At 41.3% G+C, this 26,344-nt stretch overlaps 1 protein-coding gene across 1 annotated transcript in view; it reads left to right on the forward strand.

Annotated features, from left to right (window-relative positions):
- Window positions 1–2,534: 2,534 nt before the first annotated feature.
- Window positions 2,535–26,344, forward strand: part of LOC146381643 (neurexophilin-1-like) — a 50,825-nt gene continuing 27,015 nt past the window's right edge. Inside the window, exons 1-2 of the transcript XR_014801130.1 lie at window positions 2,535–2,704; window positions 3,300–3,376. The gene's annotated coding sequence lies outside the window, so the exon portion shown is untranslated. The remainder of the gene's footprint in view (window positions 2,705–3,299; window positions 3,377–26,344) is intronic.

Genomic DNA, 26,344 nt, shown 5'->3' on the forward strand with positions numbered 1-26,344 from the left:
GATTAACTCTCTGCTGACCTGACCTTGCCTTAGTATTTGCGTTGTACTTCATGAGTCTCCAGTTATGATAGCAGTTGCTTCTTTAACACTGAGCTACTACTTCATTTGATATTAGTGTAGATGTTAGTTGTCAAAGGAGTTGTCTTCCATTTGCACAGTCTCTCCAAAATTGGAAATATTCTGTCTCGATGACACTGAAAAACTAGTTCATCAGTACTTCAGTTAATCCAAAATGCTGCAGCAAGAGTACTGACAGGGACTAGAAAGAGAGAGCATATTTCTCCTGTTTTGGCTTCCCTTCACTGGCTCCCTGTTAAACCCAGAATTGAATTCATTCTGGGTCTTACATAATCAGGCCCCATCTTATCTTAAAGACCTTATAGTACCATATCACCCCATTAGAGCAATTCCCTCTCGCACTGCAGGCTTACTAGTTGTTCCTATGTATCCAAGATGGCGCCGGTGTACGTGGCTTGCCGTCCTCGGCTACATCTGCTTTGCTGCTTTTTACCTTCTCTACGCTCTTTATGGACCTTGGCATTGTATTTTTCTATCCTTTTAGTTGTATGCTCATCTAATGGCTGTGCACTGATTACATACGGCAGGCAAACACTTTTAAATCTAAGACTCTCTCATTCCTCTCGGCCTGATCCTGGCTGGAACCTGGGTGACGCCACCGCGCCCCGACCGGACCCTCCGACCGGACCCTCCGACTGGACCCTCCGACCGGCTTCCTCCACCTACCTATTCCGAATCTACGCAAGAAACGCAGTAGGAAATGCGGTAGAAGGAGCGGCCGTCGCGTTCGCCTCAGGGTCTACTTTAAAGCCAGAGCCACAGGCTACCCACATGCCAGCCTGGATATTTTATCTTCTTTTCCTCCTTCCCAGGAGCGCTCTGATGCTAAGTTGCTCACGCGCCGTTGGATCTGCTCGGCCGACCACGAAGTCTACCCTGCCATTCCTGTGGCATGTTTTCCTGCTCGGGTTTGGATAACATCGCTCCGACGCGGCGTTTGCCGAAGCAACTTAAGTGTCCTACGACGCACCACCCGTGGCGACTTAGCCCCTAGGATAGGGATGGCATTGCTTAATGTCAGGTCGCTGGTCAATAAGACCTTTCTCTTAAATGTCTTCCTCTCCACTAATGGGATTGATGTTTTATTCCTGACTGAAACCTGGATTCGTCCTGGTGAGTTTATCCCTTTTACCGAATTTCTTCCATCGGACTGTGTCGCTTTTAGCTCACCAAGGCTTCCTGGTAGGGGTGGCGGCGTAGCCTCGGTCTTTAAAAATTCTTATGCAGTTCGGCAGCTACCCTCACCTACCTACTCTAGCTTTGAAGTCCAATTATTGGAGATGACTGCATCCACGACCACACTCTGCGTGGTGGTTTATCGACCACCTAAATATAGCAAATATTTTATCACAGACTTTGCTGATCTCTTAGGCTCCGTTCTTTTTAAGTATGGTTGTGTTCTCATTGTCGGTGATTTTAACATACACACTTGCTGTAAGGATGACCCATTTGCTAAAGACTTCCTTGCTTTAACGGACTCTTTTAACCTGGCTCAGTGGGTTAATGACCCAACGCATGTTAAAGGACATACTTTGGACTTGGTTTTCTCATATGGTCTGGACATTTGTATCAAGGATATAAGTGACGCTGGGATCTCGGATCATTTCCCAGTTATATTTGATACTGGCTTATGCACTAATGAACTACATCCTGCGGCTCACCTTCGCCAAACTTCTCTATGTCTTTCTTGGATTCTGCATCTGTCACTCTCAACTGTTGCTCTTTTCGCTCGGTTGATGACTGTGGTAATACCTTGTTATCGCTATTTTCTTCAATCCTTGATACTGTTGCCCCCATTAAGATGAAGCGCCCTAGAACCTACTCTCAGTGTTGGCTTAATGACACTACGCGCGCTTTACGTCGCGTGTGTCGCCGTGCTGAGAGAAGGTGGAAAAAAGATAAACTTCAGGTTTCTCACGACATGCTACGGACTAGCCGCTTAAAATTCCAAAGTGCTGCTAAAACGGCCAAAGCGTCCTTCTTGTCCAAAATCATCCTGGCCAATGACCATAACCCCGTACCTTATTTAAAATTTTTAACTCTGTGGTTAACCCTTCCCCGGACATGCCTTTAATTTATTCTCAGGCTCTTTGTGAGCGATTTCAAATTCACTTTTTAGATAAGATCACATCTCTTAAGTCCTCCCTTCCCCCTGTTTTATATCCTCTCCCCATTCCTGAGTGCATTTCAACTTTCCACCAGTTTGAGCCTGTGTCACTTTTGACTCTTAAGCGGCTAGTTGTTCAAATGAATAACACCAATACTGTGCTTGACATTCTTCCATCTCGTTTAGCTAAGGACTGTTTTGATGTAATCGGACCTAGTATCCTATTTCTTATTAACTTTTCCTTGCTCTGAGAAATTTCAATCTGCCTTTAAGCCATTGCATAGTGTAACCACGGTAACTTCTGACCCCACTTCCGCCAGTCCCTTTATTGTGGCGGAATGAACCCTGCATAAGTTCCGGGTCAATCAGCTGCATGTTCCCTGCGCCTCTGGCTGCTGTTGTCCCTGTGGTTGGCGTACTTGTCAGATATCGACAAATTTTACACTACAGACCAGTTGACAGCGTGCAATAACCCGGCCGATTCATTCATCTTTACACCACCTCACAATCGACTCAACGGTGAGTTATTTGTTTGTTTTGTTTTGTCACAATTAATGAAAATGCGGAGCCGCGATCGCACATCCTAAACCGCCGGTAAGCTAATGCTAGGCTAGCGACAGTAAGTGCAATTACTAGTTTTATTTATTGAATATTGTTGTTTTTGTTTATTCCATTATGGCCGAATGTTGACAAAACGTATCAAGAGTTGAACGAGTGATTTGATTTTTGTAGTTTTGTCCGTTTTGGATGTTTTTTGTTACTTTTCTGATGAAATGCCAAAACGGCCTATGAGATTTTGCATTGAGATTATTGAATCTGTTGCGCAACACCTGTGATTAAATGAGTTTTGTAAATATATTTGAGTAACTTTGGATAATGTTTATTAGCTTTATTGCTGATATACTTTGATGGGACCCATGAGAATGTTTTTCTATAATAGTATTTTGAATGAAATTCATTATAAGAGATGATGGTTTATTGATTGTTGTATGAAACATGGCATTAATTACTTGTCTTTGTTATTTATGGATTTATGTATTTATTTTGTCACAGCAGTAGAATGCTGTTTCATTTTCTTCGGTGAATGATAATTTATATTTTTGACCTTGTTTAGGTCAGGTTTTTTTTTTCTCCCGCGATCAGCCCTGATCAGCGCGGGATGGCGAGCCACCCGACCACCGCTACGTTGCGGTAGGAATCGTAAACCTATGGACTGAATTAAACTGTTGACACATGACCTATCACAGGTCCATGAAACTGAACTAAATCTCATACTGGACTACACCTCATCCCACCTCCTTTTGGAACCTAATAAGCTGTTTTGTATTGTCAACATTATTTTTGTTTGTGATATATATGCATATTTTTTTTTATTATTTTGTACATCCGTCTATACATTTCTCATAACAAACATAATATATATATATTTTGAGCTCTACTTTGGTTTCCTGTGTTTTATTCACACACTCAGGCTCCATAGTCGAAACTAATTCTGATAGCTCATTGTCTATGAAGCTGCAGTCAGGCGCCCTGGTCCTTTAACCGCGTTAAAGGAACGCGGGAGAAAAAAAAAACCTGACCGTTGAGTCGATTGTGAGGTGGTGTAAAGATGAATGAATCGGCCGGGTTATTGCACGCTGTCAACTGGTCTGTAGTGTAAAATTTGTCGATATCTGACAAGTACGCCAACCACAGGGACAACAGCAGCCAGAGGAGCAGGGAACATGCAGCTGATTGACCCGGAACTTATGCAGGGTTCATTCCCGCCACAATAAAGGGACTGGCGGAAGTGGGGTCAGAAGTTACCGTGGTTACACTAGCACTGAAACAGCGTTGGTTAGTTCTTAATGATATTCTTGTAATTACTGATACTGGACGCTCTATGGTCCTAGTTTTACTGGACCTCTCTTCGGCCTTTGATATGGTGGACCATAACGTTTTATTACTAAGACTTGAGCACACTGTGGGTATTAGAGGCACTGCCCTCGACTGGTTTAAATCATATCTCGCTGATAGATCTTTATCAGTTAACTTGGGCACCTTCTCCTCTTCCTCCGCTCCGGTCTGTTGTGGTGTGCCTCAAGGATCAGTGTTGGGCCCTATTCTCTTCTCATTGTATTTGCTCCCTCTAGGCGCAATCTTTGAAAAATACAATATCGCCTTCCACTGTTACGCCGATGACATACAGATCTATTTTGAACTTACTGACGACCTTGCTGTGTCCCTGCACTACTTTCAAGAATGCATGCGGGAGGTCAAAGAATGGTTCCTGAGTAATTCTCTTGTTTTAAATGATAAGAAGACTGAGATTGTGGTGTTCAACAGTAAAATCCCTCGTGCCCAACTCTGTGCTGCCCTGGGCTCCTTTGCTAGCTTTTCTTGTGACTATGTCAGTAACTTGGGTGTACTGCTGGATAGCTCGCTCAAACTCGATAAGCAAGTGTCTGCTGTAGTGAGACCTAGCTTCTACCAACTGCGCCTTATCTCTAAGGCTAGGCATTATGTTCCGCATGAGGACCTGGAGAAGCTTATTCACGCTTTTGTGACCTCCAGGTTGGATTATTGTAATTCCTTGTACTACGGTCTTCCCTCTTCTCTTCTTCTTAGACTGCAAACAGTCCAAAATGCAGCAGCCCGCCTCTTGACTGGTACCAGGAAATTTTGCCCTATTACTCCTGTACTAGCTAGCTTGCATTGGCTGCCCATAAAGTACCATATTCAATTTAAAATATTACTCCTTACATTCAAAACTATTAATAAATTAGTGCCAAGTTAACTTAGTGAACTTCTCAAATCACATACTCCTGCTAGAACACTGATCTGCCACTCAACTACTTCTGACCCAACCCAGATCTCGGCTGAAGTCCCGGGGTGACCGTGCGTTTGCTCTGGCTGCCCCGGTACTGTGGAATACCCTTCCTCTCGACCTCCGCGCATCTGATTCCATTGCACTGTTCAAATCACGACTAAAAACCCACTTATTCAATCTTGCCTTAACCTCTAGTTAATATTTCTTTTATGATTTTATATTATGCACTTTTATGCTCATTTAAATTCTTGTTTGCTCTGTACCTGTTGCTTTCCTATGTATCAGTGACAGCTACCTGCTTGCATACTTAGTACTTGCTTTGGTCCTATTTCTATTATCCTCCTCCTATTCTGTTACTTGTTAAGCACCTTGGCATACCCTTGGTTTTTAAGTGTGCTTTATAAATAAAGTTTTTATTATTATTATTATTATTATTATTATTTAAAAGTAGAATGAGAGGCAGAGCCTTCAATTTTCAGGGCCCTCTTCTATGGAACCAGCTTAGAAGACACCCTCTCTACTTTTAAAATTAGGCTTAAAACTTTCCTTTTTGCTAAAGATAAGATAAGATACCTTTATTAGTCCCACAAGGGGAAATTTCATGTTAAGGCTGCCGACCTATTGCACGCAATGGCGGCGCCATCTTACCCTCCGACCATACATTACACAAAAACATCACATGGGGAAGACAGGTCAGAGAGGTATAACAATGGAAAATGCACCACATGAGGAAAGATAAGGAGAAAAAAATAACTCCCCCCAGACTGAGCTCCAACAGGGGGTTCAGTTTGAGAACAGAAAAAAAAACACCTCTGCACATGACACATGAAAAAACTCTTAATACACCAAAGAAACACATGACAAGCAACAGGGGTGGGTAAAGGGTGAGAGACAGCCAGTGTAGACAGTGCATCCGGGCCTGCAGCATAAGCGCTGGTCTCCTTGATCCACCGTCAGCATCGGAGGGGAATAAGCGCCAAAGGCGTTTGGAGGGGGAGGGGGGATGAGTGTACATCTGCATGTGTGTGTGTGTGTGTGTGCGTGTCCAGAGTTCAGCTGAGACAGTGTCCTTCGCCCTGCCAGGCTAAGTAAACAGTCTTCCAGCCAACCCAGGTGGCCTTGCATAGAATGGGAAGAACAGTCTAAACACAGTCGAGGGTGTTTTTGTTCAGCTCCAGCCTTGAGACCGCAGTTGGCGCCGAGGGGGTATCCAAATGAAGTGATGGTGGTTTTTACTTTAGTGTGAACAACTCATATGAATTTCAAAGCTGTTCTAACAGTCCAACACTGGTCTCTCAATCTCCCGTTGGAGAGCCGTGAGCTTCTCCATGATGTGATCCAATTTGTGCTCAGAGGTGTTATTCCGAGCGAGCCCCTCCAAGATGTAATCCAGTTTGCACTCAGAGATCTTATTCTGTGTATTCACGGCAGCCATAAGCTTCTCCAAGATCTTATCCGTGCTGCACTCAATGAGCCCATTTTGAGAAACTCACGCCTCATCCCATCGTTTCAATCCCAGCGGGCAGCCTTGTGGGGGTTTGAACAGCCGGTTCCGCTTTCTTAATTCTTCGATAAGTCAGGGCCAAGCCAGCTCCGATCAGCAAGAACCCTGTTATCATGGTTCCGAATAGGTAGATATCTTCAGCACTCAGGCTCACCCGAGCCCAAACTTCTCGTCGGGTGTCAATTGCATTCAGGGACCAGTTGATCAAATCCATAATTCCTCCTTTAGGTTTTAGAGAACAGACTGTGAGAGAGTGTTCCAGGGAAAAGTAATACAAAAAACACGAGACTAGTCAAGGACACAAAAGGCTAAGCAGGGAAGCTAAGGGAGAGGAGGAGGAGGAGAGGAGAAAAGTGTGACCGCCTTCGTCAAGAGCAAGAGCTCCTTTAGCTACACTGCAATAGATGTAGGTTGCTGGGGGATTCTCGTGATTTTTTTTTTTTTTTTTCTCTTCAGTCATCTTTTTCACTCACTAATGTGTTTATACACCTCTCTGTATTTAATTATTTGTTATTTTTCATTTCTGGCTGTCTTCTACAGCATGTCTTTAGTCCTGTTTTCCTTCTCTCACCCCAACCGGTCGCAGCAGATAGCCGTCCCTCCCTGAGCCTGGTTCTGCTGGAGGTTTCTTCCTGTTAAAAGCGAGTTTTTCCTTCCCACTCATAGGGAGTCCGTATGATTGTTGGGGTTTTCTGTTTTCTTTGTATTATTGTAGGGTCTTTACCTTACAATATAAGGCGCCTTGAGGCGACTGTTGTTGTGATTTGTTGCTATATAAATAAAACTGAATTGAATTGTTCCAGGAGCCCACTTCTCATCCGTGTGTCCCAATCCTCGACACTTGACGCAGACCTTGTTAATCTGGTCGACATCCAAGCTGGTATGGCTGGTATGGCTTCAGTTATCTTTCTCTTACTTCATATTTTGAGGTATGCCAACAAATCTGCAGCAACTGTGCAGTGCTGTCACATAATCTCTGGGTAATGTTTCCAGCATCTTGAAGAATTAAGGTAGTTCTGAAGGCAAAAGGGGGTCCAACCTGGTAATAGCAGGGTGTAACTCTGAAGCTCTCCTTTTATCTCCTTGAAGTACAGAAAGGGGAAACCCTGCATTATAAGATGAATATTAATTATAGTTTACTGAGGGCAGTGCTGTGTCTGCCTTGTAGAGGCAGGGCTCTGCTGTAATATCACCTTTTGCCAGCTTCACGTTGTGCCTGAATATCTTCTGCAGTCTTCTTCTGGCCCTCTACATAACTATAAAGACTCAATGACTCTCCACCACCTCCTTCATTTCCTGACACCGAGCAGAGAACTCAGAGTCCTTTTCATAGCTTGTCTTTTAGAAAAAATATCTGGTAGAAGGAGCAGTCTGTTTCTCCTGATGTCGAACATGTCCTTATGTTAACAGTCATGCTGTTGGGACAAATGTTCCCTAAGACATTTTCATTAACTGGAAGACACTGGACTCGAAAGCAGCACTGGTACCGTTCTGATGAGCAGTTTGACATTCAGTTTATTTCAGTTACCTTGCATCCACACTAAGGCAACTAGGTTTGGAAACACAGATTTTTCTCACAGTCGAAATGCAAATTTCAAAAGCAACAGATGGAATCTGTGTTGCATTCTGATGATTGTGCTGACATACATCACACCTGTCTGTTGGCTCACTGCAACACAACAATGTAAAGATTTTTACCCACATACCCACGCAAACATTACAAAGGCTGCTCAGCAGGTAACTGGCAGAAATGTAAAACAAACATGCATACTTACCCAACTTGTTTTGGCCCCATTCCCACTATCATATTTTCATTTTCATTTTGTGAGAACCCATGTAGCAATGTGCAATGAGGGTTAGTATATTCATGTATCTAATAGATACAAAATCACTTGAAAGAGAAACCTCCAAAGCAACTCACTCTGTGGGCAGTATTTACTTTTAAGGGAGTAACATTGTATTTTTATATATATTCATTTTCTTTTTTGTTGTTCTTAGTGTTTTAGTGCAGTAAAAATCAGATAAGAGTAACATGAAACTTATTTACCTTGATTACACACACACATGGAGGATTGGGAGTGGATAAATACTATTGATGTGCAACAAACTGGACATGAATAACTTAAGCTCATTATATAATATTACACTGCAGTATATTTCTAACTAACTGCAGCTCATTCGCTTTCTCTTGACAGTCTTTTCTTTAAAGATATAACTTATATTGGGGTCAATGTAAAAGAAAGACAGAGGTGAAATTTAAAGGGGGGTCGGGGCTGTCAAATCTGACATAGTATTTGTACTGATACTTTGTGCATGTGCCTGCTGTGCTGAATTTGTTTTGTCTTGTCTAGAGAGTAATGGAGCTAGAGGCAGATGCCATGGGTCATGAGCAGGTTTTTGTGGATGAGGCTGTTTTTCACCTCACTAAGACAAGGAGACGTGGCAGGAACATTATTGGACACCATGCCATAATCAATGTCCCAGGACAACATGGTGGTAACATAACAATGTGTGCAGCTATAAGTCAAAATGGTGTTGTTCACCATCAGGCAACGCTGGGACAATATATAACACTGCACACATTATTACATTCCTGGACGCCTTACCTGACATGTTCACTAATGTTCAGAGACCAGAGCAGACCAGATACGTCATCATATGGGACAATGTTAGTTTCCATAGGGCTGCTTTGGTCCGCAACTGGTTTACAGATCACCCACTCTTCACTGTACTCAACCTCCCCCCATACTCTCCATTCTTGAATCCAATTGAAGAGTTCTTTTCTGCCTGGCGCTGGAAGGTCTATGACCGCCATCCCCATCAACGCATACTGACAAAGCCTACCTTGTGCACAGAGAAAGAAAAAGCCAGATGTGTTTTCTATTCATACCATCAGTGTGTAGTTGGTGCATTGTGTGGTTATTAATGTGATGGCTTGTGTTAACTGTTTGATACGAAAATACAAATTTTTTTTTTTTTTTACAAAGGTTTGGAGAGTTAAGCAAGGTTTATTAGCTTTTGCAAGAAAACTACAATGTTTTGGTGATTTGGTGAAGAGTCTTCTTATTTTTCTTTCTTTTTGAGTTTTGCAAAAATAGCCAATAGTTACAAAAAAACGTGCTTAAGCCATCAGAAAAAACTGTAATGTGTGTATATATACCTATGTGTGCATCAGGTCACTCTTTTAACAATTTTCAGCTTTTGCCACGTGTGGAGACCAAACACTGTTTGGTATTTCTGCTTTGCCGATCTTTGTTTTCTGGGCCACCTCTGCACATCCACATATGAGGTAGCAAGTTAATGCAGGGTGTCATTCCTTTCAACCAAAAGCTTACTTTATGAATCACAGTAGGTTACCATATTGTTAGAGATTATTAGTCACTATTAAAGACACTATTAAAGTGCTTTCAGAGTTTGTTGTTGCATACAGTTAATTATACATGACTGCAGTGTCAATTAACCTTGCTTCCTTGCACTCGACTTCACTCCACAAAAATCTCATGTTGATTTTTTTCTTAGTCAGTTGTCATGCTAAAATATTTTAATTACACACTGGAATTTCAGACTTGAACTGTGGTTTACTGGACAAACAAAGCAGCATAAATGAAATGAGCGTAACAGTGCTTAAGTAAATAACATGTCTTAAAAGAAAATGTGACCTGGCCGCATCAAGTCGTGAGACAGATTAAGGAGTGGTACAGCAATGTTACATCTTTGTGTGTGTGTGTGTGTGTGTGTGTGTGTGTGTACGTATATATATTAGGGGTGCAACGATACACAAAATTCACGGTTCGGTTCGATATTTTTTCGATACAAAAAAAATGTTCATGCCTTTTTAATTTGTCATTTATTAAAATTATAAATATATATTTTAACTCAAAAGTACAGTTTTTAAATTTAATGTTGCTGAAACAACAAAGTAATAAAAAAAATAAATTTATCTGATCGACAAATCACTCATCTTTGGAAAAGAGAGTTTATTACAGAGAAATGGCTCTTTCCAAAATAAAAGCTATACTATACGCTTCTTCTGGGCTATATTCTCAGCAGTATATTAAACATATCAGGTCCCCATAAGGAGAATCATGTGCTAACGGCTGTCTAAATGACTCGGGTAAAGTTTGTAGCATGCGTGCTTGTTGTTTTTGTCTGCTTCCACTTGTCTTTGCACTAGGATTTCAATTCAATTCAATTTTATTTATATAGCGCCAAATCACAACAAAAGTCGCCTCAAGGCGCTTTATAGATACAGAGAAAAACCCAACAATCATATGACCCCCTATGAGCAAGCACTTTGGCGACAGTGGGAAGGAAAAACTCCCTTTTAACAGGAAGAAACCTCCGGCAGAACCAGGCTCAGGGAGGGGCGGGGCCATCTGCTGCGACCGGTTGGGGTGAGAGAAGGAAGACAGGATAAAAGACATGCTGTGGAAGAGAGACAGAGGTTAATAACAGATATGATTCAATGCAGAGAGGTCTATTAATACATAGTGAGTGAGAAAGGTGACTGGAAAGGAAAAACTCAATGCATCTTGGGAATCCCCCGGCAGCCTACGTCTATTGCAGCATAACTAAGGGAGGATTCAGGGTCACCTGGTCCAGCCCTAACTATATGCTTTAGCAAAAAGGAAAGTTTTAAGCCTAATCTTAAAAGTAGAGATAGTGTCTGTCTCCTGAATCCAAACTGGAAGCTGGTTCCACAGAAGAGGGGCCTGAAAACTGAAGGCTCTGCCTCCCATTCTACTTTTAAATACTCTAGGAACAACAAGTAGGCCTGCAGAGCGAGAGCGAAGTGCTCTAATAGGGTGATATGGTACTACAAGGTCATTAAGATAAGATGGGGCCTGATTATTTAAGACCTTGTATGTGAGGAGCAGAATTTTGAATTAAATTCTGGACTTAACAGGAAGCCAATGAAGGGAAGCCAAAACAGGAGAAATATGCTCTCTCTTTCTAGTCCCTGTCAGTACTCTTGCTGCAGCATTTTGGATTAGCTGAAGGCTTTTCAGTGAGTTTTTTGGACATCCTGATAATAATGAATTACAGTAGTCCAGCCTGGAAGTAATAAATGCATGAACTAGTTTTTCAGCGTCACTCTGAGACAGGATATTTCTAATTTTAGAGATGTTGCGCAAATGGAAGAAAGCAGTCTTACATATTTGTTTAATATGTGCGTTGAAGGACATGTCCTGGTCAAAAATGACTCCAAGGTTCCTCACAGCGTTACTGGAGGCCAAGGTAATGCCATCCAGAGTATGAATCTGGTTAGATACCATATTTCTAAGATTTTCAGGGCCGAGTACAATAACCTCAGTTTTATCTGAATTAAGAAGCAGAAAGTTAGCGGCCATCCAGGTCTTTATGTCTTTAAGACATTCCTGCAGTTTAACTAATTGGTGTGTGTTATCTGGCTTCATGGACAGATAGGATGATGTCGGAGTAAATGTGCAGTCATATTCGTTGTGTTCCCACTAGTGCTGTCAGCGTTAATCTCGTTAAAATGACGTTAACGCCACAACACGGCAAATCTCCGTTAACGAGCTACCGCGGATCGCCCCGTGCGTGTGGCTGGACGGCCAACACGTTAACGAGCTAACTGCGCTAACGCACTAGTTCCCACCTATGTAATTGAGCGTTGCGTGGCACATCCAACATACTGTTTTACTTTTGTCCATGACGTGCTTACCTTCAGGGTCATACGTCACATGAAAACCAAAATAGTTCCAAACGCCAGATCTGAATGAGGGTGGGGGAGGTTCAATTTGCCATGTTGCAAGGAGAGCTTAACTTCTGTCTCGCTAGCTTGCCCTGCACTCAGTGAATCTGCGTTCGACTACGCCTAGGCTGCACTGTCGAGCGCAGATCCACTGAGCGCTCAACACAGACAGCATCGTCAGAAGAAAAGTTGATAAAATAAATTAAAAATTTTGTATTGTTCGATACATATGCGTACCGAACCGAAAGCACTGTATCGAACGGTTCAATATCGATACGAGTATTGTTGCACCCCTAATATATATATGTATATAAAATATATATCCTGGGTTTTGTTCCCAGAATTCTGTTTGACATTGTTGTAGTTTTCAGTTTGAATATTACATTTGTCTAGATTATGTTTTCATTTATTTTGTGGTTCATGGGATATTTAAGGGAGTTTTTCCTTCACACTGTTGCTAAAGTGCTTGCTTGTAGGGGGCCATCTGATTGTTTTCTCTGTTTTCGTTGAATTATTGTAGGGTCTTTATCTTATAATGAAAGCTCATTGAGGTGATGGTTTTTGTGAATTGGCACTATATGAATAAAACTGAGTTGAATTGAAATGTCAGTGTCAATGATTCAATAAATAAAGATGTTTTGTGTAGTCCAAAAACAGTCGCTGTATAGATGTAAGCGGTCCTTATGTCATATTATTTGTAACTGAAAAATTATAAGTAACATGTGAAGTAAGCAATGCTAATGTATTTCTGAATGATAATTCATTGATAAAATGAAATGTTTAACTGAAAAGTATTGCTCCACCTTCCATGTATGACTTTGTAAATTTGGCTTTGTAATTGAGTTGCTAAAATTAAACACTGAAGATTGAAAGAATAGATTTTGTTTTATAAATGCAAGGACAAGGATCTGCACAGAATGCATTGCTTAAAAGGATAATCTCAGTAAAGACAACTAATAATGAAAGTAAGATGACATACGAGAGAAGTTTAAAACAAAATGCAACCCATGGTGTCAGCATGTTGGCATTTTCATTCATTTACTGCAAAGAGAGAAGTCAAACCTGTGTGGGGAGTTGTTGCTGGGTTTCCAGTCAACACTTTTGCGAGTGGAAAAAAAAAACATTAATTTCAGTGATGTTACAGGAAATCTAAAGGTCAACATAAAGTCATTCAAAATGTCCATTTTAAAACTATTATTTTGATCTTCTATCAAAACCCAGTCTTTGTAATAAAACACACAGGCAGGTCATGTGTTGTAGTTTACCATACAACCATGCCCCTGGGTGGGTCCGGGACGGGCGTGAGGTTCTGGGGGCGCTCCGTCTCTGGGCTGGGGGCCTGGCCGGGCCTCGGGGGCTTGGGTCCTGGTTGGTGTGTTGCTGGGGTTGTGGGCGGGTGGGTGTGTGGGGGCCCATGTAAAAAGAAAATACAACGTCTTTCAATTGTGAAGTTTTATGCATGACCTCAAAGTAACAATAATTTTAAAAAGACCTGGTCCTTAACAGGTCTTAAAATGGACCTTGGACTAAATGAAGAAATGGATAGGCTCAATACAGCAGGAACTCAGCGTAATTGGCAGTCCACAAATATAATCAAACAGTATATGAGCGACTTTGGCCTTTGCAATGCATGGCGCTCCCTTCACCCCACCAGTAAGGAATATACTTTTTTCTCACATGTCCATCACTCCTACTCTCGTCTGGATTATTTTTTGGTCAGCAGCTCACTGCTGAGTGACATTTCAGACACTGAGATTCACCCTATAGCTGTCAGCGATCATGCTCCTGTATCTTTAACACTAATGCACAAGAATAATACTACGCCAAGTAAAAACTGGAGATTTAATACATCACTACTTAAAGATGAAGACTTTATTAAATATTTTAAAAAAGAGTGGACTTCATATTTAGACTATAATGACACTCCCAGAACATCAGCTTCTGTTCTATGGGAAGCAGGGAAAGCTGTGATGAGAGGTAAAATAATTTATTTCTCATCACATAAAAAGAAAACAAAAATATTCAGGAATTAGAAAAAACCATCAAATCACTAGAAGAAGCCTACGTGTCCCACCAAGATCAGGAAACATTGAACAAAATACGCAAAACAAAACTAGAATTAAATGAGATAACTGATAAAAAAACAAATTCTTAGTACAAAGACTACGCTTACAAAATTATGAACATGTTAATAAATCCGGTCAATTTCTAGCAAACCAGCTAAAAATAAATAAAGAAAAAACAACTATATGTGCTGTTCAAGATTCATCTGGGAACACAATATATGAACCGAAACAAATAAACAACATTTTCAGGGATTTCTATAAAACATTGTATTCACCACAAATAAACCCATCTAAAAAGGAAATTGATCATTTTATGGACAACATAACTCTTCCAAAATTATTAGACACTCAAGCAATGGCACTGGATTCGCCACTGACACCAGGTGAACTCCAGGAAGCCCTGATAAGTATGCCCAATAATAAGGCTCCAGGTCCAGACGGCTTTCCTGCAGAATTCTACAAAGAATTCTGGACGATTCTAGCACCAGTTTTTTACAGAACGTTGTTGGAAATCAAAGAAAAGGCCAGACTTCCATCAAATATGAATTCTGCAAACATTAATCTCCTGCTAAAACCAGGCAAAGACCCTGTATATCCCTCAAGCTATCGTCCAATATCCCTTATAAATGTAGACCTTAAAATAATCTGCAAAGCTCTCTCAAAGAGATTAGAGAAAATAGCCCCCCTCTTAATTCATCCTGACCAAACTGGTTTCATAAAAGGTAGGCACTCATCAACAAATACACGCAGATTACTTAATTTGATAGACTACTCATGCAGTAAAAACATCGAAACTACAATATTTTCTTTAGATGCAGAAAAAGCATTTGACAGAGTTAACTGGAAATTTCTATTTGCAACTTTACACAAATTTGGTTTTGGATCCTCTTTCATTAACTGGTTAAAAATATTATATAATTCCCCAACAGCTTGTGTCAGAACAAATGACCAGACATCCTCCAGCTTCTGTCTCCTGAGGGGCACCAGGCAGGGATGCCCACTCTCCCCTTCACTGTTTGCAATTTTTATTGAACCACTAGCAGCAGCAATTAGACAGAATTCAGTAATTAAGGGCATAAAATGCAAGAACGTGGAACATAAAATCAGCCTTTGTGCAGATGATGTGTTACTCTTTCTCCAAAATTCACAAACCAATATCTCTGGGGTGATTGAATCAGCGGGGGAGCTGGCCCCAGGGAGGGGTCACTTGCCCCTCCCTTCCTTCCCTCCCCATCTCCAGCTGCCTCCCTCTTCCCGCTCCACCACAATCACCCACACATGCAGGGCCTTGGGGTAAAGGTGTGTCACCAGGGTGCAGGGGAGGCATCCCCCCCTCTGTCCCCTTCTGGCTGCCTGTGCCTCAATTTTATCTCACAACTTAGACATTCACATTACTCACACTCTCATAACACATACATATAGGATCTTGGGGGTGGGCACGCTACACGGACTCCGTGTAGCGTGCCCACATAAAAGGTGGACTGCGGAGTTGGGGCGGTATGCATCTCCCCACCGCAGGGAAAAGGGTAACACCACTTGGGTCTGGGTGCAGTTTCCCCCTCCAGGGGCAAGGGTACCTAGACCTGGTTCTTAGAGTATGCTTGGGGAGTGTGATTGTGTATACAGTGTCTCTCTATGTCTGTCTCCACCTTGGTTGAGTGTTGAGTAATTGCATATGAGAGCTTGAGGGTGGGAATGGATGTTTGTATCTGTGTGTGCCTATATGTCTGTGTCTATATGTCAGGTTGGGTATCAGACGCCACCTCTCTGGGGACATCTCAGGCCCTCCAAGGTATGGAGGCCTATCTCCCCCCACCACTTCCCCTGCCGGTGGCAGACGCCCTCAGACATCGGTGCGTTGGTGGTTCTTTGTGTCCGGGGATGGGCGTCAAGGTACACAACGGCTCACTCCTTGGTGGCTGCTTATCTCTTGTCCCTCTTCTCCGCTGTTTTTTCCCCCTCTTCCTTTCTCCCTTTTCTTTTCCTCATTCAAGTCTGTCCCGTATCTAGCAAGTGAAAATAAAAAATAAATAAAATAAACAATAAAAGGTGAATCAAATAGACCATTACGGCAAGGCTGGGATGGTCAATTTGGTAAAGTAAATCCGTTGGGCATCTTTCTTCGCCTTTAGACAATAATTCTGATGGCAAAAGAACCAAACGGGACAGGCAAAAAAAAACCCCAAAAAAAACAGGTATTAAAATGAAGTAAATACAACCTTAGGTCATATATTGTTGTTCATCTATCACACCGTTTCATTATTTATTTAACAAAAACAATATATCATTATGAGCAGTTGTGCTGTAAAAATAAAGCATCCTTACTGCTTGCACGTGAGTAAGATGGTAATATCAGCCAGCTAATAAAATGCACTTTATTAATTCATTATCAGCAAGTCCATACAAATAGTTTTCATTTGCATGTTACAACAATGAAATGAGCTGCACTTCAGTTTAGGAGGAGAAGGCCATTTAAAAAGTTTATTAATCTACAGAGAAAGAAGAGAAAGATTATTCACAAGTTCAACACAGCTACCAAACTTCCCAGGAGTGGGTATCCCAGCAAATTTACCCTAAAAGTCAGGCTTTGCAACACTCTGAGAAACTGCAGAAGGTTGTTTGGAAGGGTAGTCAGGAGAAAGCCTCTGCTCTCTAAAAAGAACATGGCAACATGGTTTAAATTTGTAGTTGACTCTGAATAAACCACAAGACCTAAACACAAGAGACCAAGATGGAAATATTTGGTTATAATGCGCAATGCCACATTTGGCTAAATCCAAACTCAGCACATCACAGCATGCCTCATCGCGACTGTCAAGCACGATGATGTAGACACTTTACGGTCACTGAATTAACCATAAATTCCTCTGTGTACCACAACAGTTCTAGAGTAGATCGAGGTGATTTGACAACTGTACTGACTTGTAACAAGATTTTAAATCCCACCTAAGTATGCATATTTATTTCTTAATTCTTAATGTTTAATTTTACCTTGGTGTGTAGTGCCCTCATTCCTGTGGGGTGTCTCAGCATGTTTAAGCTGAGACATCACACAGGAATAAGGTGGCTTACCGAACTGAAACTTGCATTTTGATACAACTACACACATATAGAGTCTCGTAAATTAATTTTGCACAATTGTGATTCCTTCATGTTGGCACAATTTGCAGAGACAGACACAAAGGCTTGACAGATGCTGAAAACCACATCTGATGTTCCTGTTTGTGCTGCGGCTGCTCTCAATTAAATGAATATGTGTTTAAGCACCTCATTTCCAAGAAGCAAACTCTGGCATTCTGCCGCATTTGACTCTGTGTAATGGAAAAAAAACAACATACCACTCTCTGTTGACAGAGTAGTAGTGGATAAACAGGTTTAAACATAATGGCTGCCAGTTAATTGTTGTAATTAAACAAGTTGAGGAACATTTGAACACTGGTAACCCTTGCAAATGTATTTCTCAAATGTCTTGTGTTCCTTCTTTCAGATATTGCTATCACTTGATCTATCAGTTCTTCCTTTAATTCTCCACCATTACTATGTCCAGCTGGTTAGCTGAAATCTTTAGCCAGCCACTATTGTTGTGTTGTAGATAAACTGGTTGGTTTCACTGATGTTCGCAGTAGGAATATTCTGCAATGTTGCATTCAAATCTTCTAGTAGACTTTTGGGTACTTCTGGTACTCTTAATAATCGGCCACAAAGGGTGCAGGTTTCCAGCCTAGCCGCAATTTTCTCTTTCAGGTCAGCTGCTCTGGCATTCAACGCCTGCAACGCACCAGTTGTTCTAGATGCTCAATCTTGGAGTGTGAGGATGATTAACTCTCTGCTGACCTGACCTTGCCTTAGTATTTGCGTTGTACTTCATGAGTCTCCAGTTATGATAGCAGTTGCTTCTTTAACACTGAGCTACTACTTCATTTGATATTAGTGTAGATGTTAGTTGTCAAAGGAGTTGTCTTCCATTTGCACAGTCTCTCCAAAATTGGAAATATTCTGTCTCGATGACACTGAAAAACTGGTTCATCAGTACTTCAGTTAATCCAAAATGCTGCAGCAAGAGTACTGACAGGGACTAGAAAGAGAGAGCATATTTCTCCTGTTTTGGCTTCCCTTCACTGGCTCCCTGTTAAACCCAGAATTGAATTCATTCTGGGTCTTACATAATCAGGCCCCATCTTATCTTAAAGACCTTATAGTACCATATCACCCCATTAGAGCAATTCGCTCTCGCACTCAGGCTTACTTTTTGTTCCTAGGGTATTTAAAAGTAGAATGAGAGGCAGAGCCTTCAATTTTCAGGGCCCTCTTCTATGGAACCAGCTTAGAAGACACCCTCTCTACTTTTAAAATTAGGCTTAAAACTTTCCTTTTTGCTAAAGATAAAATAAGATACCTTTATTAGTCCCACAAGGGGAAATTTCATGTTAAGGCTGCCGACCTATTGCACGCAATGGCGGCGCCATCTTACCCTCCGACCATACATTACACAAAAACATCACATGGGGAAGACAGGTCAGAGAGGTATAACAATGGAAAATGCACCACATGAGGAAAGATAAGGAGAAAAAAATAACTCCCCCCAGACTGAGCTCCAACAGGGGGTTCAGTTTGAGAACAGAAAAAAAAACACCTCTGCACATGACACATGAAAAAACTCTTAATACACCAAAGAAACACATGACAAGCAACAGGGGTGGGTAAAGGGTGAGAGACAGCCAGTGTAGACAGTGCATCCGGGCCTGCAGCATAAGCGCTGGTCTCCTTGATCCACCGTCAGCATCGGAGGGGAATAAGCGCCGAAGGCGTTTGGAGGGGGAGGGGGGATGAGAGTACATCTGCATGTGTATATATGTCTGTGTGCGTGTGTGTGTGTGCGTGTCCAGAGTTCAGCTGAGACAGTGTCCTTCGCCCTGCCAGGCTAAGTAAACAGTCTTCCAGCCAACCCAGGTGGCCTTGCATAGAATGGGAAGAACAGTCTAAACACAGTCGAGGGTGTTTTTGTTCAGCTCCAGCCTTGAGACCGCAGCTGGCGCCGAGGGGGTATCCGAATGAAGTGATGGTGGTTTTTACTTTAGTGCGAACAACTCATATGAATTTCAAAGCTGTTCTAACAGTCCAACACTGGTCTCTCAATCTCCCGTTGGAGAGCCGTGAGCTTCTCCATGATGTGATCCAATTTGTGCTCAGAGGTGTTATTCCGAGCGAGCCCCTCCAAGATGTAATCCAGTTTGCACTCAGAGATCTTATTCTGTGTATTCACGGCAGCCGTAAGCTTCTCCAAGATCTTATCCGTGCTGCACTCAATGAGCCCATTTTGAGAAACTCACGCCTCGTCCCATCGTTTCAATCCCAGCGGGCAGCCTTGTGGGGGTTTGAACAGCCGGTTCCGCTTTCTTAATTCTTCGATAAATCAGGGCCAAGCCAGCTCCGATCAGCAAGAACCCTGTTATCATGGTTCCGAATAGGTAGATATCTTCAGCACTCAGGCTCACCCGAGCCCAAACTTCTCGTCGGGTGTCAATTGCATTCAGGGACCAGTTGATCAAATCCATAATTCCTCCTTTAGGTTTTAGAGAACAGACTGTGAGAGAGTGTTCCAGGGAAAAGTAATACAAAAAACACGAGACTAGTCAAGGACACAAAAGGCTAAGCAGGGAAGCTAAGGGAGAGGAGGAGGAGGAGAGGAGAAAAGTGTGACCGCCTTCGTCAAGAGCAAGAGCTCCTTTAGCTACACTGCAATAGATGTAGGTTGCTGGGGGATTCTCGTGATTTTTTTTTTTTTTTTTTCTCTTCAGTCATCTTTTTCACTCACTAATGTGTTTATACACCTCTCTGTATTTAATTATTTGTTATTTTTCATTTCTGGCTGTCTTCTACAGCATGTCTTTAGTCCTGTTTTCCTTCTCTCACCCCAACCGGTCGCAGCAGATAGCCGTCCCTCCCTGAGCCTGGTTCTGCTGGAGGTTTCTTCCTGTTAAAAGCGAGTTTTTCCTTCCCACTCATAGGGAGTCCGTATGATTGTTGGGGTTTTCTGTTTTCTTTGTATTATTGTAGGGTCTTTACCTTACAATATAAGGCGCCTTGAGGCGACTGTTGTTGTGATTTGTTGCTATATAAATAAAACTGAATTGAATTGTTCCAGGAGCCCACTTCTCATCCGTGTGTCCCAATCCTCAACACTTGACGCAGACCTTGTTAATCTGGTCGACATCCAAGCTGGTATGGCTGGTATGGCTTCAGTTATCTTTCTCTTACTTCATATTTTGAGGTATGCCAACAAATCTGCAGCAACTGTGCAGTGCTGTCACATAATCTCTGGGTAATGTTTCCAGCATCTTGAAGAATTAAGGTAGTTCTGAAGGCAAAAGGGGGTCCAACCTGGTAATAGCAGGGTGTAACTCTGAAGCTCTCCTTTTATCTCCTTGAAGTACAGAAAGGGGAAACCCTGCATTATAAGATGAATATTAATTATAGTTTACTGAGGGCAGTGCTGTGTCTGCCTTGTAGAGGCAGGGCTCTGCTGTAATATCACCTTTTGCCAGCTTCACGTTGTGCCTGAATATCTTCTGCAGTCTTCTTCTGGCCCTCTACATAACTATAAAGACTCAATGACTCTCCACCACCTCCTTCATTTCCTGACACCGAGCAGAGAACTCAGAGTCCTTTTCGTAGCTTGTCTTTTAGAAAAAATATCTGGTAGAGGGAGCAGTCTGTTTCTCCTGATGTCGAACATGTCCTTATGTTAACAGTCATGCTGTTGGGACAAATGTTCCCTAAGACATTTTCATTAACTGGAAGACACTGGACTCGAAAGCAGCACTGGTACCGTTCTGATGAGCAGTTTGACATTCAGTTTATTTCAGTTACCTTGCATCCACACTAAGGCAACTAGGTTTGGAAACACAGATTTTTCTCACAGTCGAAATGCAAATTTCAAAAGCAACAGATGGAATCTGTGTTGCATTCTGATGATTGTGCTGACATACATCACACCTGTCTGTTGGCTCACTGCAACACAACAATGTAAAGATTTTTACCCACATACCCACGCAAACATTACAAAGGCTGCTCAGCAGGTAACTGGCAGAAATGTAAAACAAACATGCATACTTACCCAACTTGTTTTGGCCCCATTCCCACTATCATATTTTCATTTTCATTTTGTGAGAACCCATGTAGCAATGTGCAATGAGGGTTAGTATATTCATGTATCTAATAGATACAAAATCACTTGAAAGAGAAACCTCCAAAGCAACTCACTCTGTGGGCAGTATTTACTTTTAAGGGAGTAACATTGTATTTTTATATATATTCATTTTCTTTTTTGTTGTTCTTAGTGTTTTAGTGCAGTAAAAATCAGATAAGAGTAACATGAAAGTTATTTACCTTGATTACACACACACATGGAGGATTGGGAGTGGATAAATACTATTGATGTGCAACAAACTGGACATGAATAACTTAAGCTCATTATATAATATTACACTGCAGTATATTTCTAACTAACTGCAGCTCATTCGCTTTCTCTTGACAGTCTTTTCTTTAAAGATATAACTTATATTGGGGTCAATGTAAAAGAAAGACAGAGGTGAAATTTAAAGGGGGGTCGGGGCTGTCAAATCTGACATAGTATTTGTACTGATACTTTGTGCATGTGCCTGCTGTGCTGAATTTGTTTTGTCTTGTCTAGAGAGTAATGGAGCTAGAGGCAGATGCCATGGGTCATGAGCAGGTTTTTGTGGATGAGGCTGTTTTTCACCTCACTAAGACAAGGAGACGTGGCAGGAACATTATTGGACACCATGCCATAATCAATGTCCCAGGACAACATGGTGGTAACATAACAATGTGTGCAGCTATAAGTCAAAATGGTGTTGTTCACCATCAGGCAACGCTGGGACAATATATAACACTGCACACATTATTACATTCCTGGACGCCTTACCTGACATGTTCACTAATGTTCAGAGACCAGAGCAGACCAGATACGTCATCATATGGGACAATGTTAGTTTCCATAGGGCTGCTTTGGTCCGCAACTGGTTTACAGATCACCCACTCTTCACTGTACTCAACCTCCCCCCATACTCTCCATTCTTGAATCCAATTGAAGAGTTCTTTTCTGCCTGGCGCTGGAAGGTCTATGACCGCCATCCCCATCAACGCATACTGACAAAGCCTACCTTGTGCACAGAGAAAGAAAAAGCCAGATGTGTTTTCTATTCATACCATCAGTGTGTAGTTGGTGCATTGTGTGGTTATTAATGTGATGGCTTGTGTTAACTGTTTGATACGAAAATACAAATTTTTTTTTTTTTTACAAAGGTTTGGAGAGTTAAGCAAGGTTTATTAGCTTTTGCAAGAAAACTACAATGTTTTGGTGATTTGGTGAAGAGTCTTCTTATTTTTCTTTCTTTTTGAGTTTTGCAAAAATAGCCAATAGTTACAAAAAAACGTGCTTAAGCCATCAGAAAAAACTGTAATGTGTGTATATATACCTATGTGTGCATCAGGTCACTCTTTTAACAATTTTCAGCTTTTGCCACGTGTGGAGACCAAACACTGTTTGGTATTTCTGCTTTGCCGATCTTTGTTTTCTGGGCCACCTCTGCACATCCACATATGAGGTAGCAAGTTAATGCAGGGTGTCATTCCTTTCAACCAAAAGCTTACTTTATGAATCACAGTAGGTTACCATATTGTTAGAGATTATTAGTCACTATTAAAGACACTATTAAAGTGCTTTCAGAGTTTGTTGTTGCATACAGTTAATTATACATGACTGCAGTGTCAATTAACCTTGCTTCCTTGCACTCGACTTCACTCCACAAAAATCTCATGTTGATTTTTTTCTTAGTCAGTTGTCATGCTAAAATATTTTAATTACACACTGGAATTTCAGACTTGAACTGTGGTTTACTGGACAAACAAAGCAGCATAAATGAAATGAGCGTAACAGTGCTTAAGTAAATAACATGTCTTAAAAGAAAATGTGACCTGGCCGCATCAAGTCGTGAGACAGATTAAGGAGTGGTACAGCAATGTTACATCTTTGTGTGTGTGTGTGTGTGTGTGTGTGTGTACGTATATATATTAGGGGTGCAACGATACACAAAATTCACGGTTCGGTTCGATATTTTTTCGATACAAAAAAAATGTTCATGCCTTTTTAATTTGTCATTTATTCAAATTATAAATATATATTTTAACTCAAAAGTACAGTTTTTAAATTTAATGTTGCTGAAACAACAAAGTAATAAAAAAAATAAATTTATCTGATCGACAAATCACTCATCTTTGGAAAAGAGAGTTTATTACAGAGAAATGGCTCTTTCCAAAATAAAAGCTATACTATATGCTTCTTCTGGGCTATATTCTCAGCAGTATATTAAACATATCAGGTCCCCATAAGGAGAATCATGTGCTAACGGCTGTCTAAATGACTCGGGTAAAGTTTGTAGCATGCGTGCTTGTTGTTTTTGTCTGCTTCCACTTGTCTTTGCACTAGGATTTCAATTCAATTCAATTTTATTTATATAGCGCCAAATCACAACAAAAGTCGCCTCAAGGCGCTTCATAGATACAGAGAAAAACCCAACAATCATATGACCCCCTATGAGCAAGCACTTTGGCGACAGTGGGAAGGAAAAACTCCCTTTTAACAGGAAGAAACCTCCGGCAGAACCAGGCTCAGGGAGGGGCGGGGCCATCTGCTGCGACCGGTTGGGGTGAGAGAAGGAAGACAGGATAAAAGACATGCTGTGGAAGAGAGACAGAGGTTAATAACAGATATGATTCAATGCAGAGAGGTCTATTAATACATAGTGAGTGAGAAAGGTGACTGGAAAGGAAAAACTCAATGCATCTTGGGAATCCCCCGGCAGCCTACGTCTATTGCAGCATAACTAAGGGAGGATTCAGGGTCACCTGGTCCAGCCCTAACTATATGCTTTAGCAAAAAGGAAAGTTTTAAGCCTAATCTTAAAAGTAGAGATAGTGTCTGTCTCCTGAATCCAAACTGGAAGCTGGTTCCACAGAAGAGGGGCCTGAAAACTGAAGGCTCTGCCTCCCATTCTACTTTTAAATACTCTAGGAACAACAAGTAGGCCTGCAGAGCGAGAGCGAAGTGCTCTAATAGGGTGATATGGTACTACAAGGTCATTAAGATAAGATGGGGCCTGATTATTTAAGACCTTGTATGTGAGGAGCAGAATTTTGAATTAAATTCTGGACTTAACAGGAAGCCAATGAAGGGAAGCCAAAACAGGAGAAATATGCTCTCTCTTTCTAGTCCCTGTCAGTACTCTTGCTGCAGCATTTTTGGATTAGCTGAAGGCTTTTCAGTGAGTTTTTTGGACATCCTGATAATAATGAATTACAGTAGTCCAGCCTGGAAGTAATAAATGCATGAACTAGTTTTTCAGCGTCACTCTGAGACAGGATATTTCTAATTTTAGAGATGTTGCGCAAATGGAAGAAAGCAGTCTTACATATTTGTTTAATATGTGCGTTGAAGGACATGTCCTGGTCAAAAATGACTCCAAGGTTCCTCACAGCGTTACTGGAGGCCAAGGTAATGCCATCCAGAGTATGAATCTGGTTAGATACCATATTTCTAAGATTTTCAGGGCCGAGTACAATAACCTCAGTTTTATCTGAATTAAGAAGCAGAAAGTTAGCGGCCATCCAGGTCTTTATGTCTTTAAGACATTCCTGCAGTTTAACTAATTGGTGTGTGTTATCTGGCTTCATGGACAGATAGGATGATGTCGGAGTAAATGTGCAGTCATATTCGTTGTGTTCCCACTAGTGCTGTCAGCGTTAATCTCGTTAAAATGACGTTAACGCCACAACACGGCAAATCTCCGTTAACGAGCTACCGCGGATCGCCCCGTGCGTGTGGCTGGACGGCCAACACGTTAACGAGCTAACTGCGCTAACGCACTAGTTCCCACCTATGTAATTGAGCGTTGTGTGGCACATCCAACATACTGTTTTACTTTTGTCCATGACGTGCTTACCTTCAGGGTCATACGTCACATGAAAACCAAAATAGTTCCAAACGCCAGATCTGAATGAGGGTGGGGGAGGTTCAATTTGCCATGTTGCAAGGAGAGCTTAACTTCTGTCTCGCTAGCTTGCCCTGCACTCAGTGAATCTGCGTTCGACTACGCCTAGGCTGCACTGTCGAGCGCAGATCCACTGAGCGCTCAACACAGACAGCATCGTCAGAAGAAAAGTTGATAAAATAAATTAAAAATTTTGTATTGTTCGATACATATGCGTACCGAACCGAAAGCACTGTATCGAACGGTTCAATATCGATACGAGTATTGTTGCACCCCTAATATATATATGTATATAAAATATATATCCTGGGTTTTGTTCCCAGAATTCTGTTTGACATTGTTGTAGTTTTCAGTTTGAATATTACATTTGTCTAGATTATGTTTTCATTTATTTTGTGGTTCATGGGATATTTAAGGGAGTTTTTCCTTCACACTGTTGCTAAAGTGCTTGCTTGTAGGGGGCCATCTGATTGTTTTCTCTGTTTTCGTTGAATTATTGTAGGGTCTTTATCTTATAATGAAAGCTCATTGAGGTGATGGTTTTTGTGAATTGGCACTATATGAATAAAACTGAGTTGAATTGAAATGTCAGTGTCAATGATTCAATAAATAAAGATGTTTTGTGTAGTCCAAAAACAGTCGCTGTATAGATGTAAGCGGTCCTTATGTCATATTATTTGTAACTGAAAAATTATAAGTAACATGTGAAGTAAGCAATGCTAATGTATTTCTGAATGATAATTCATTGATAAAATGAAATGTTTAACTGAAAAGTATTGCTCCACCTTCCATGTATGACTTTGTAAATTTGGCTTTGCAATTGAGTTGCTAAAATTAAACACTGAAGATTGAAAGAATAGATTTTGTTTTATAAATGCAAGGACAAGGATCTGCACAGAATGCATTGCTTAAAAGGATAATCTCAGTAAAGACAACTAATAATGAAAGTAAGATGACATACGAGAGAAGTTTAAAACAAAATGCAACCCATG

Source organism: Perissodus microlepis, chromosome 8 (genome assembly GCF_051167445.1).
Source record: "Perissodus microlepis isolate ML-2025 ecotype Zambia chromosome 8, ASM5116744v1, whole genome shotgun sequence".
NCBI classification, from domain to species: Eukaryota; Metazoa; Chordata; class Actinopteri; order Cichliformes; family Cichlidae; genus Perissodus; species Perissodus microlepis.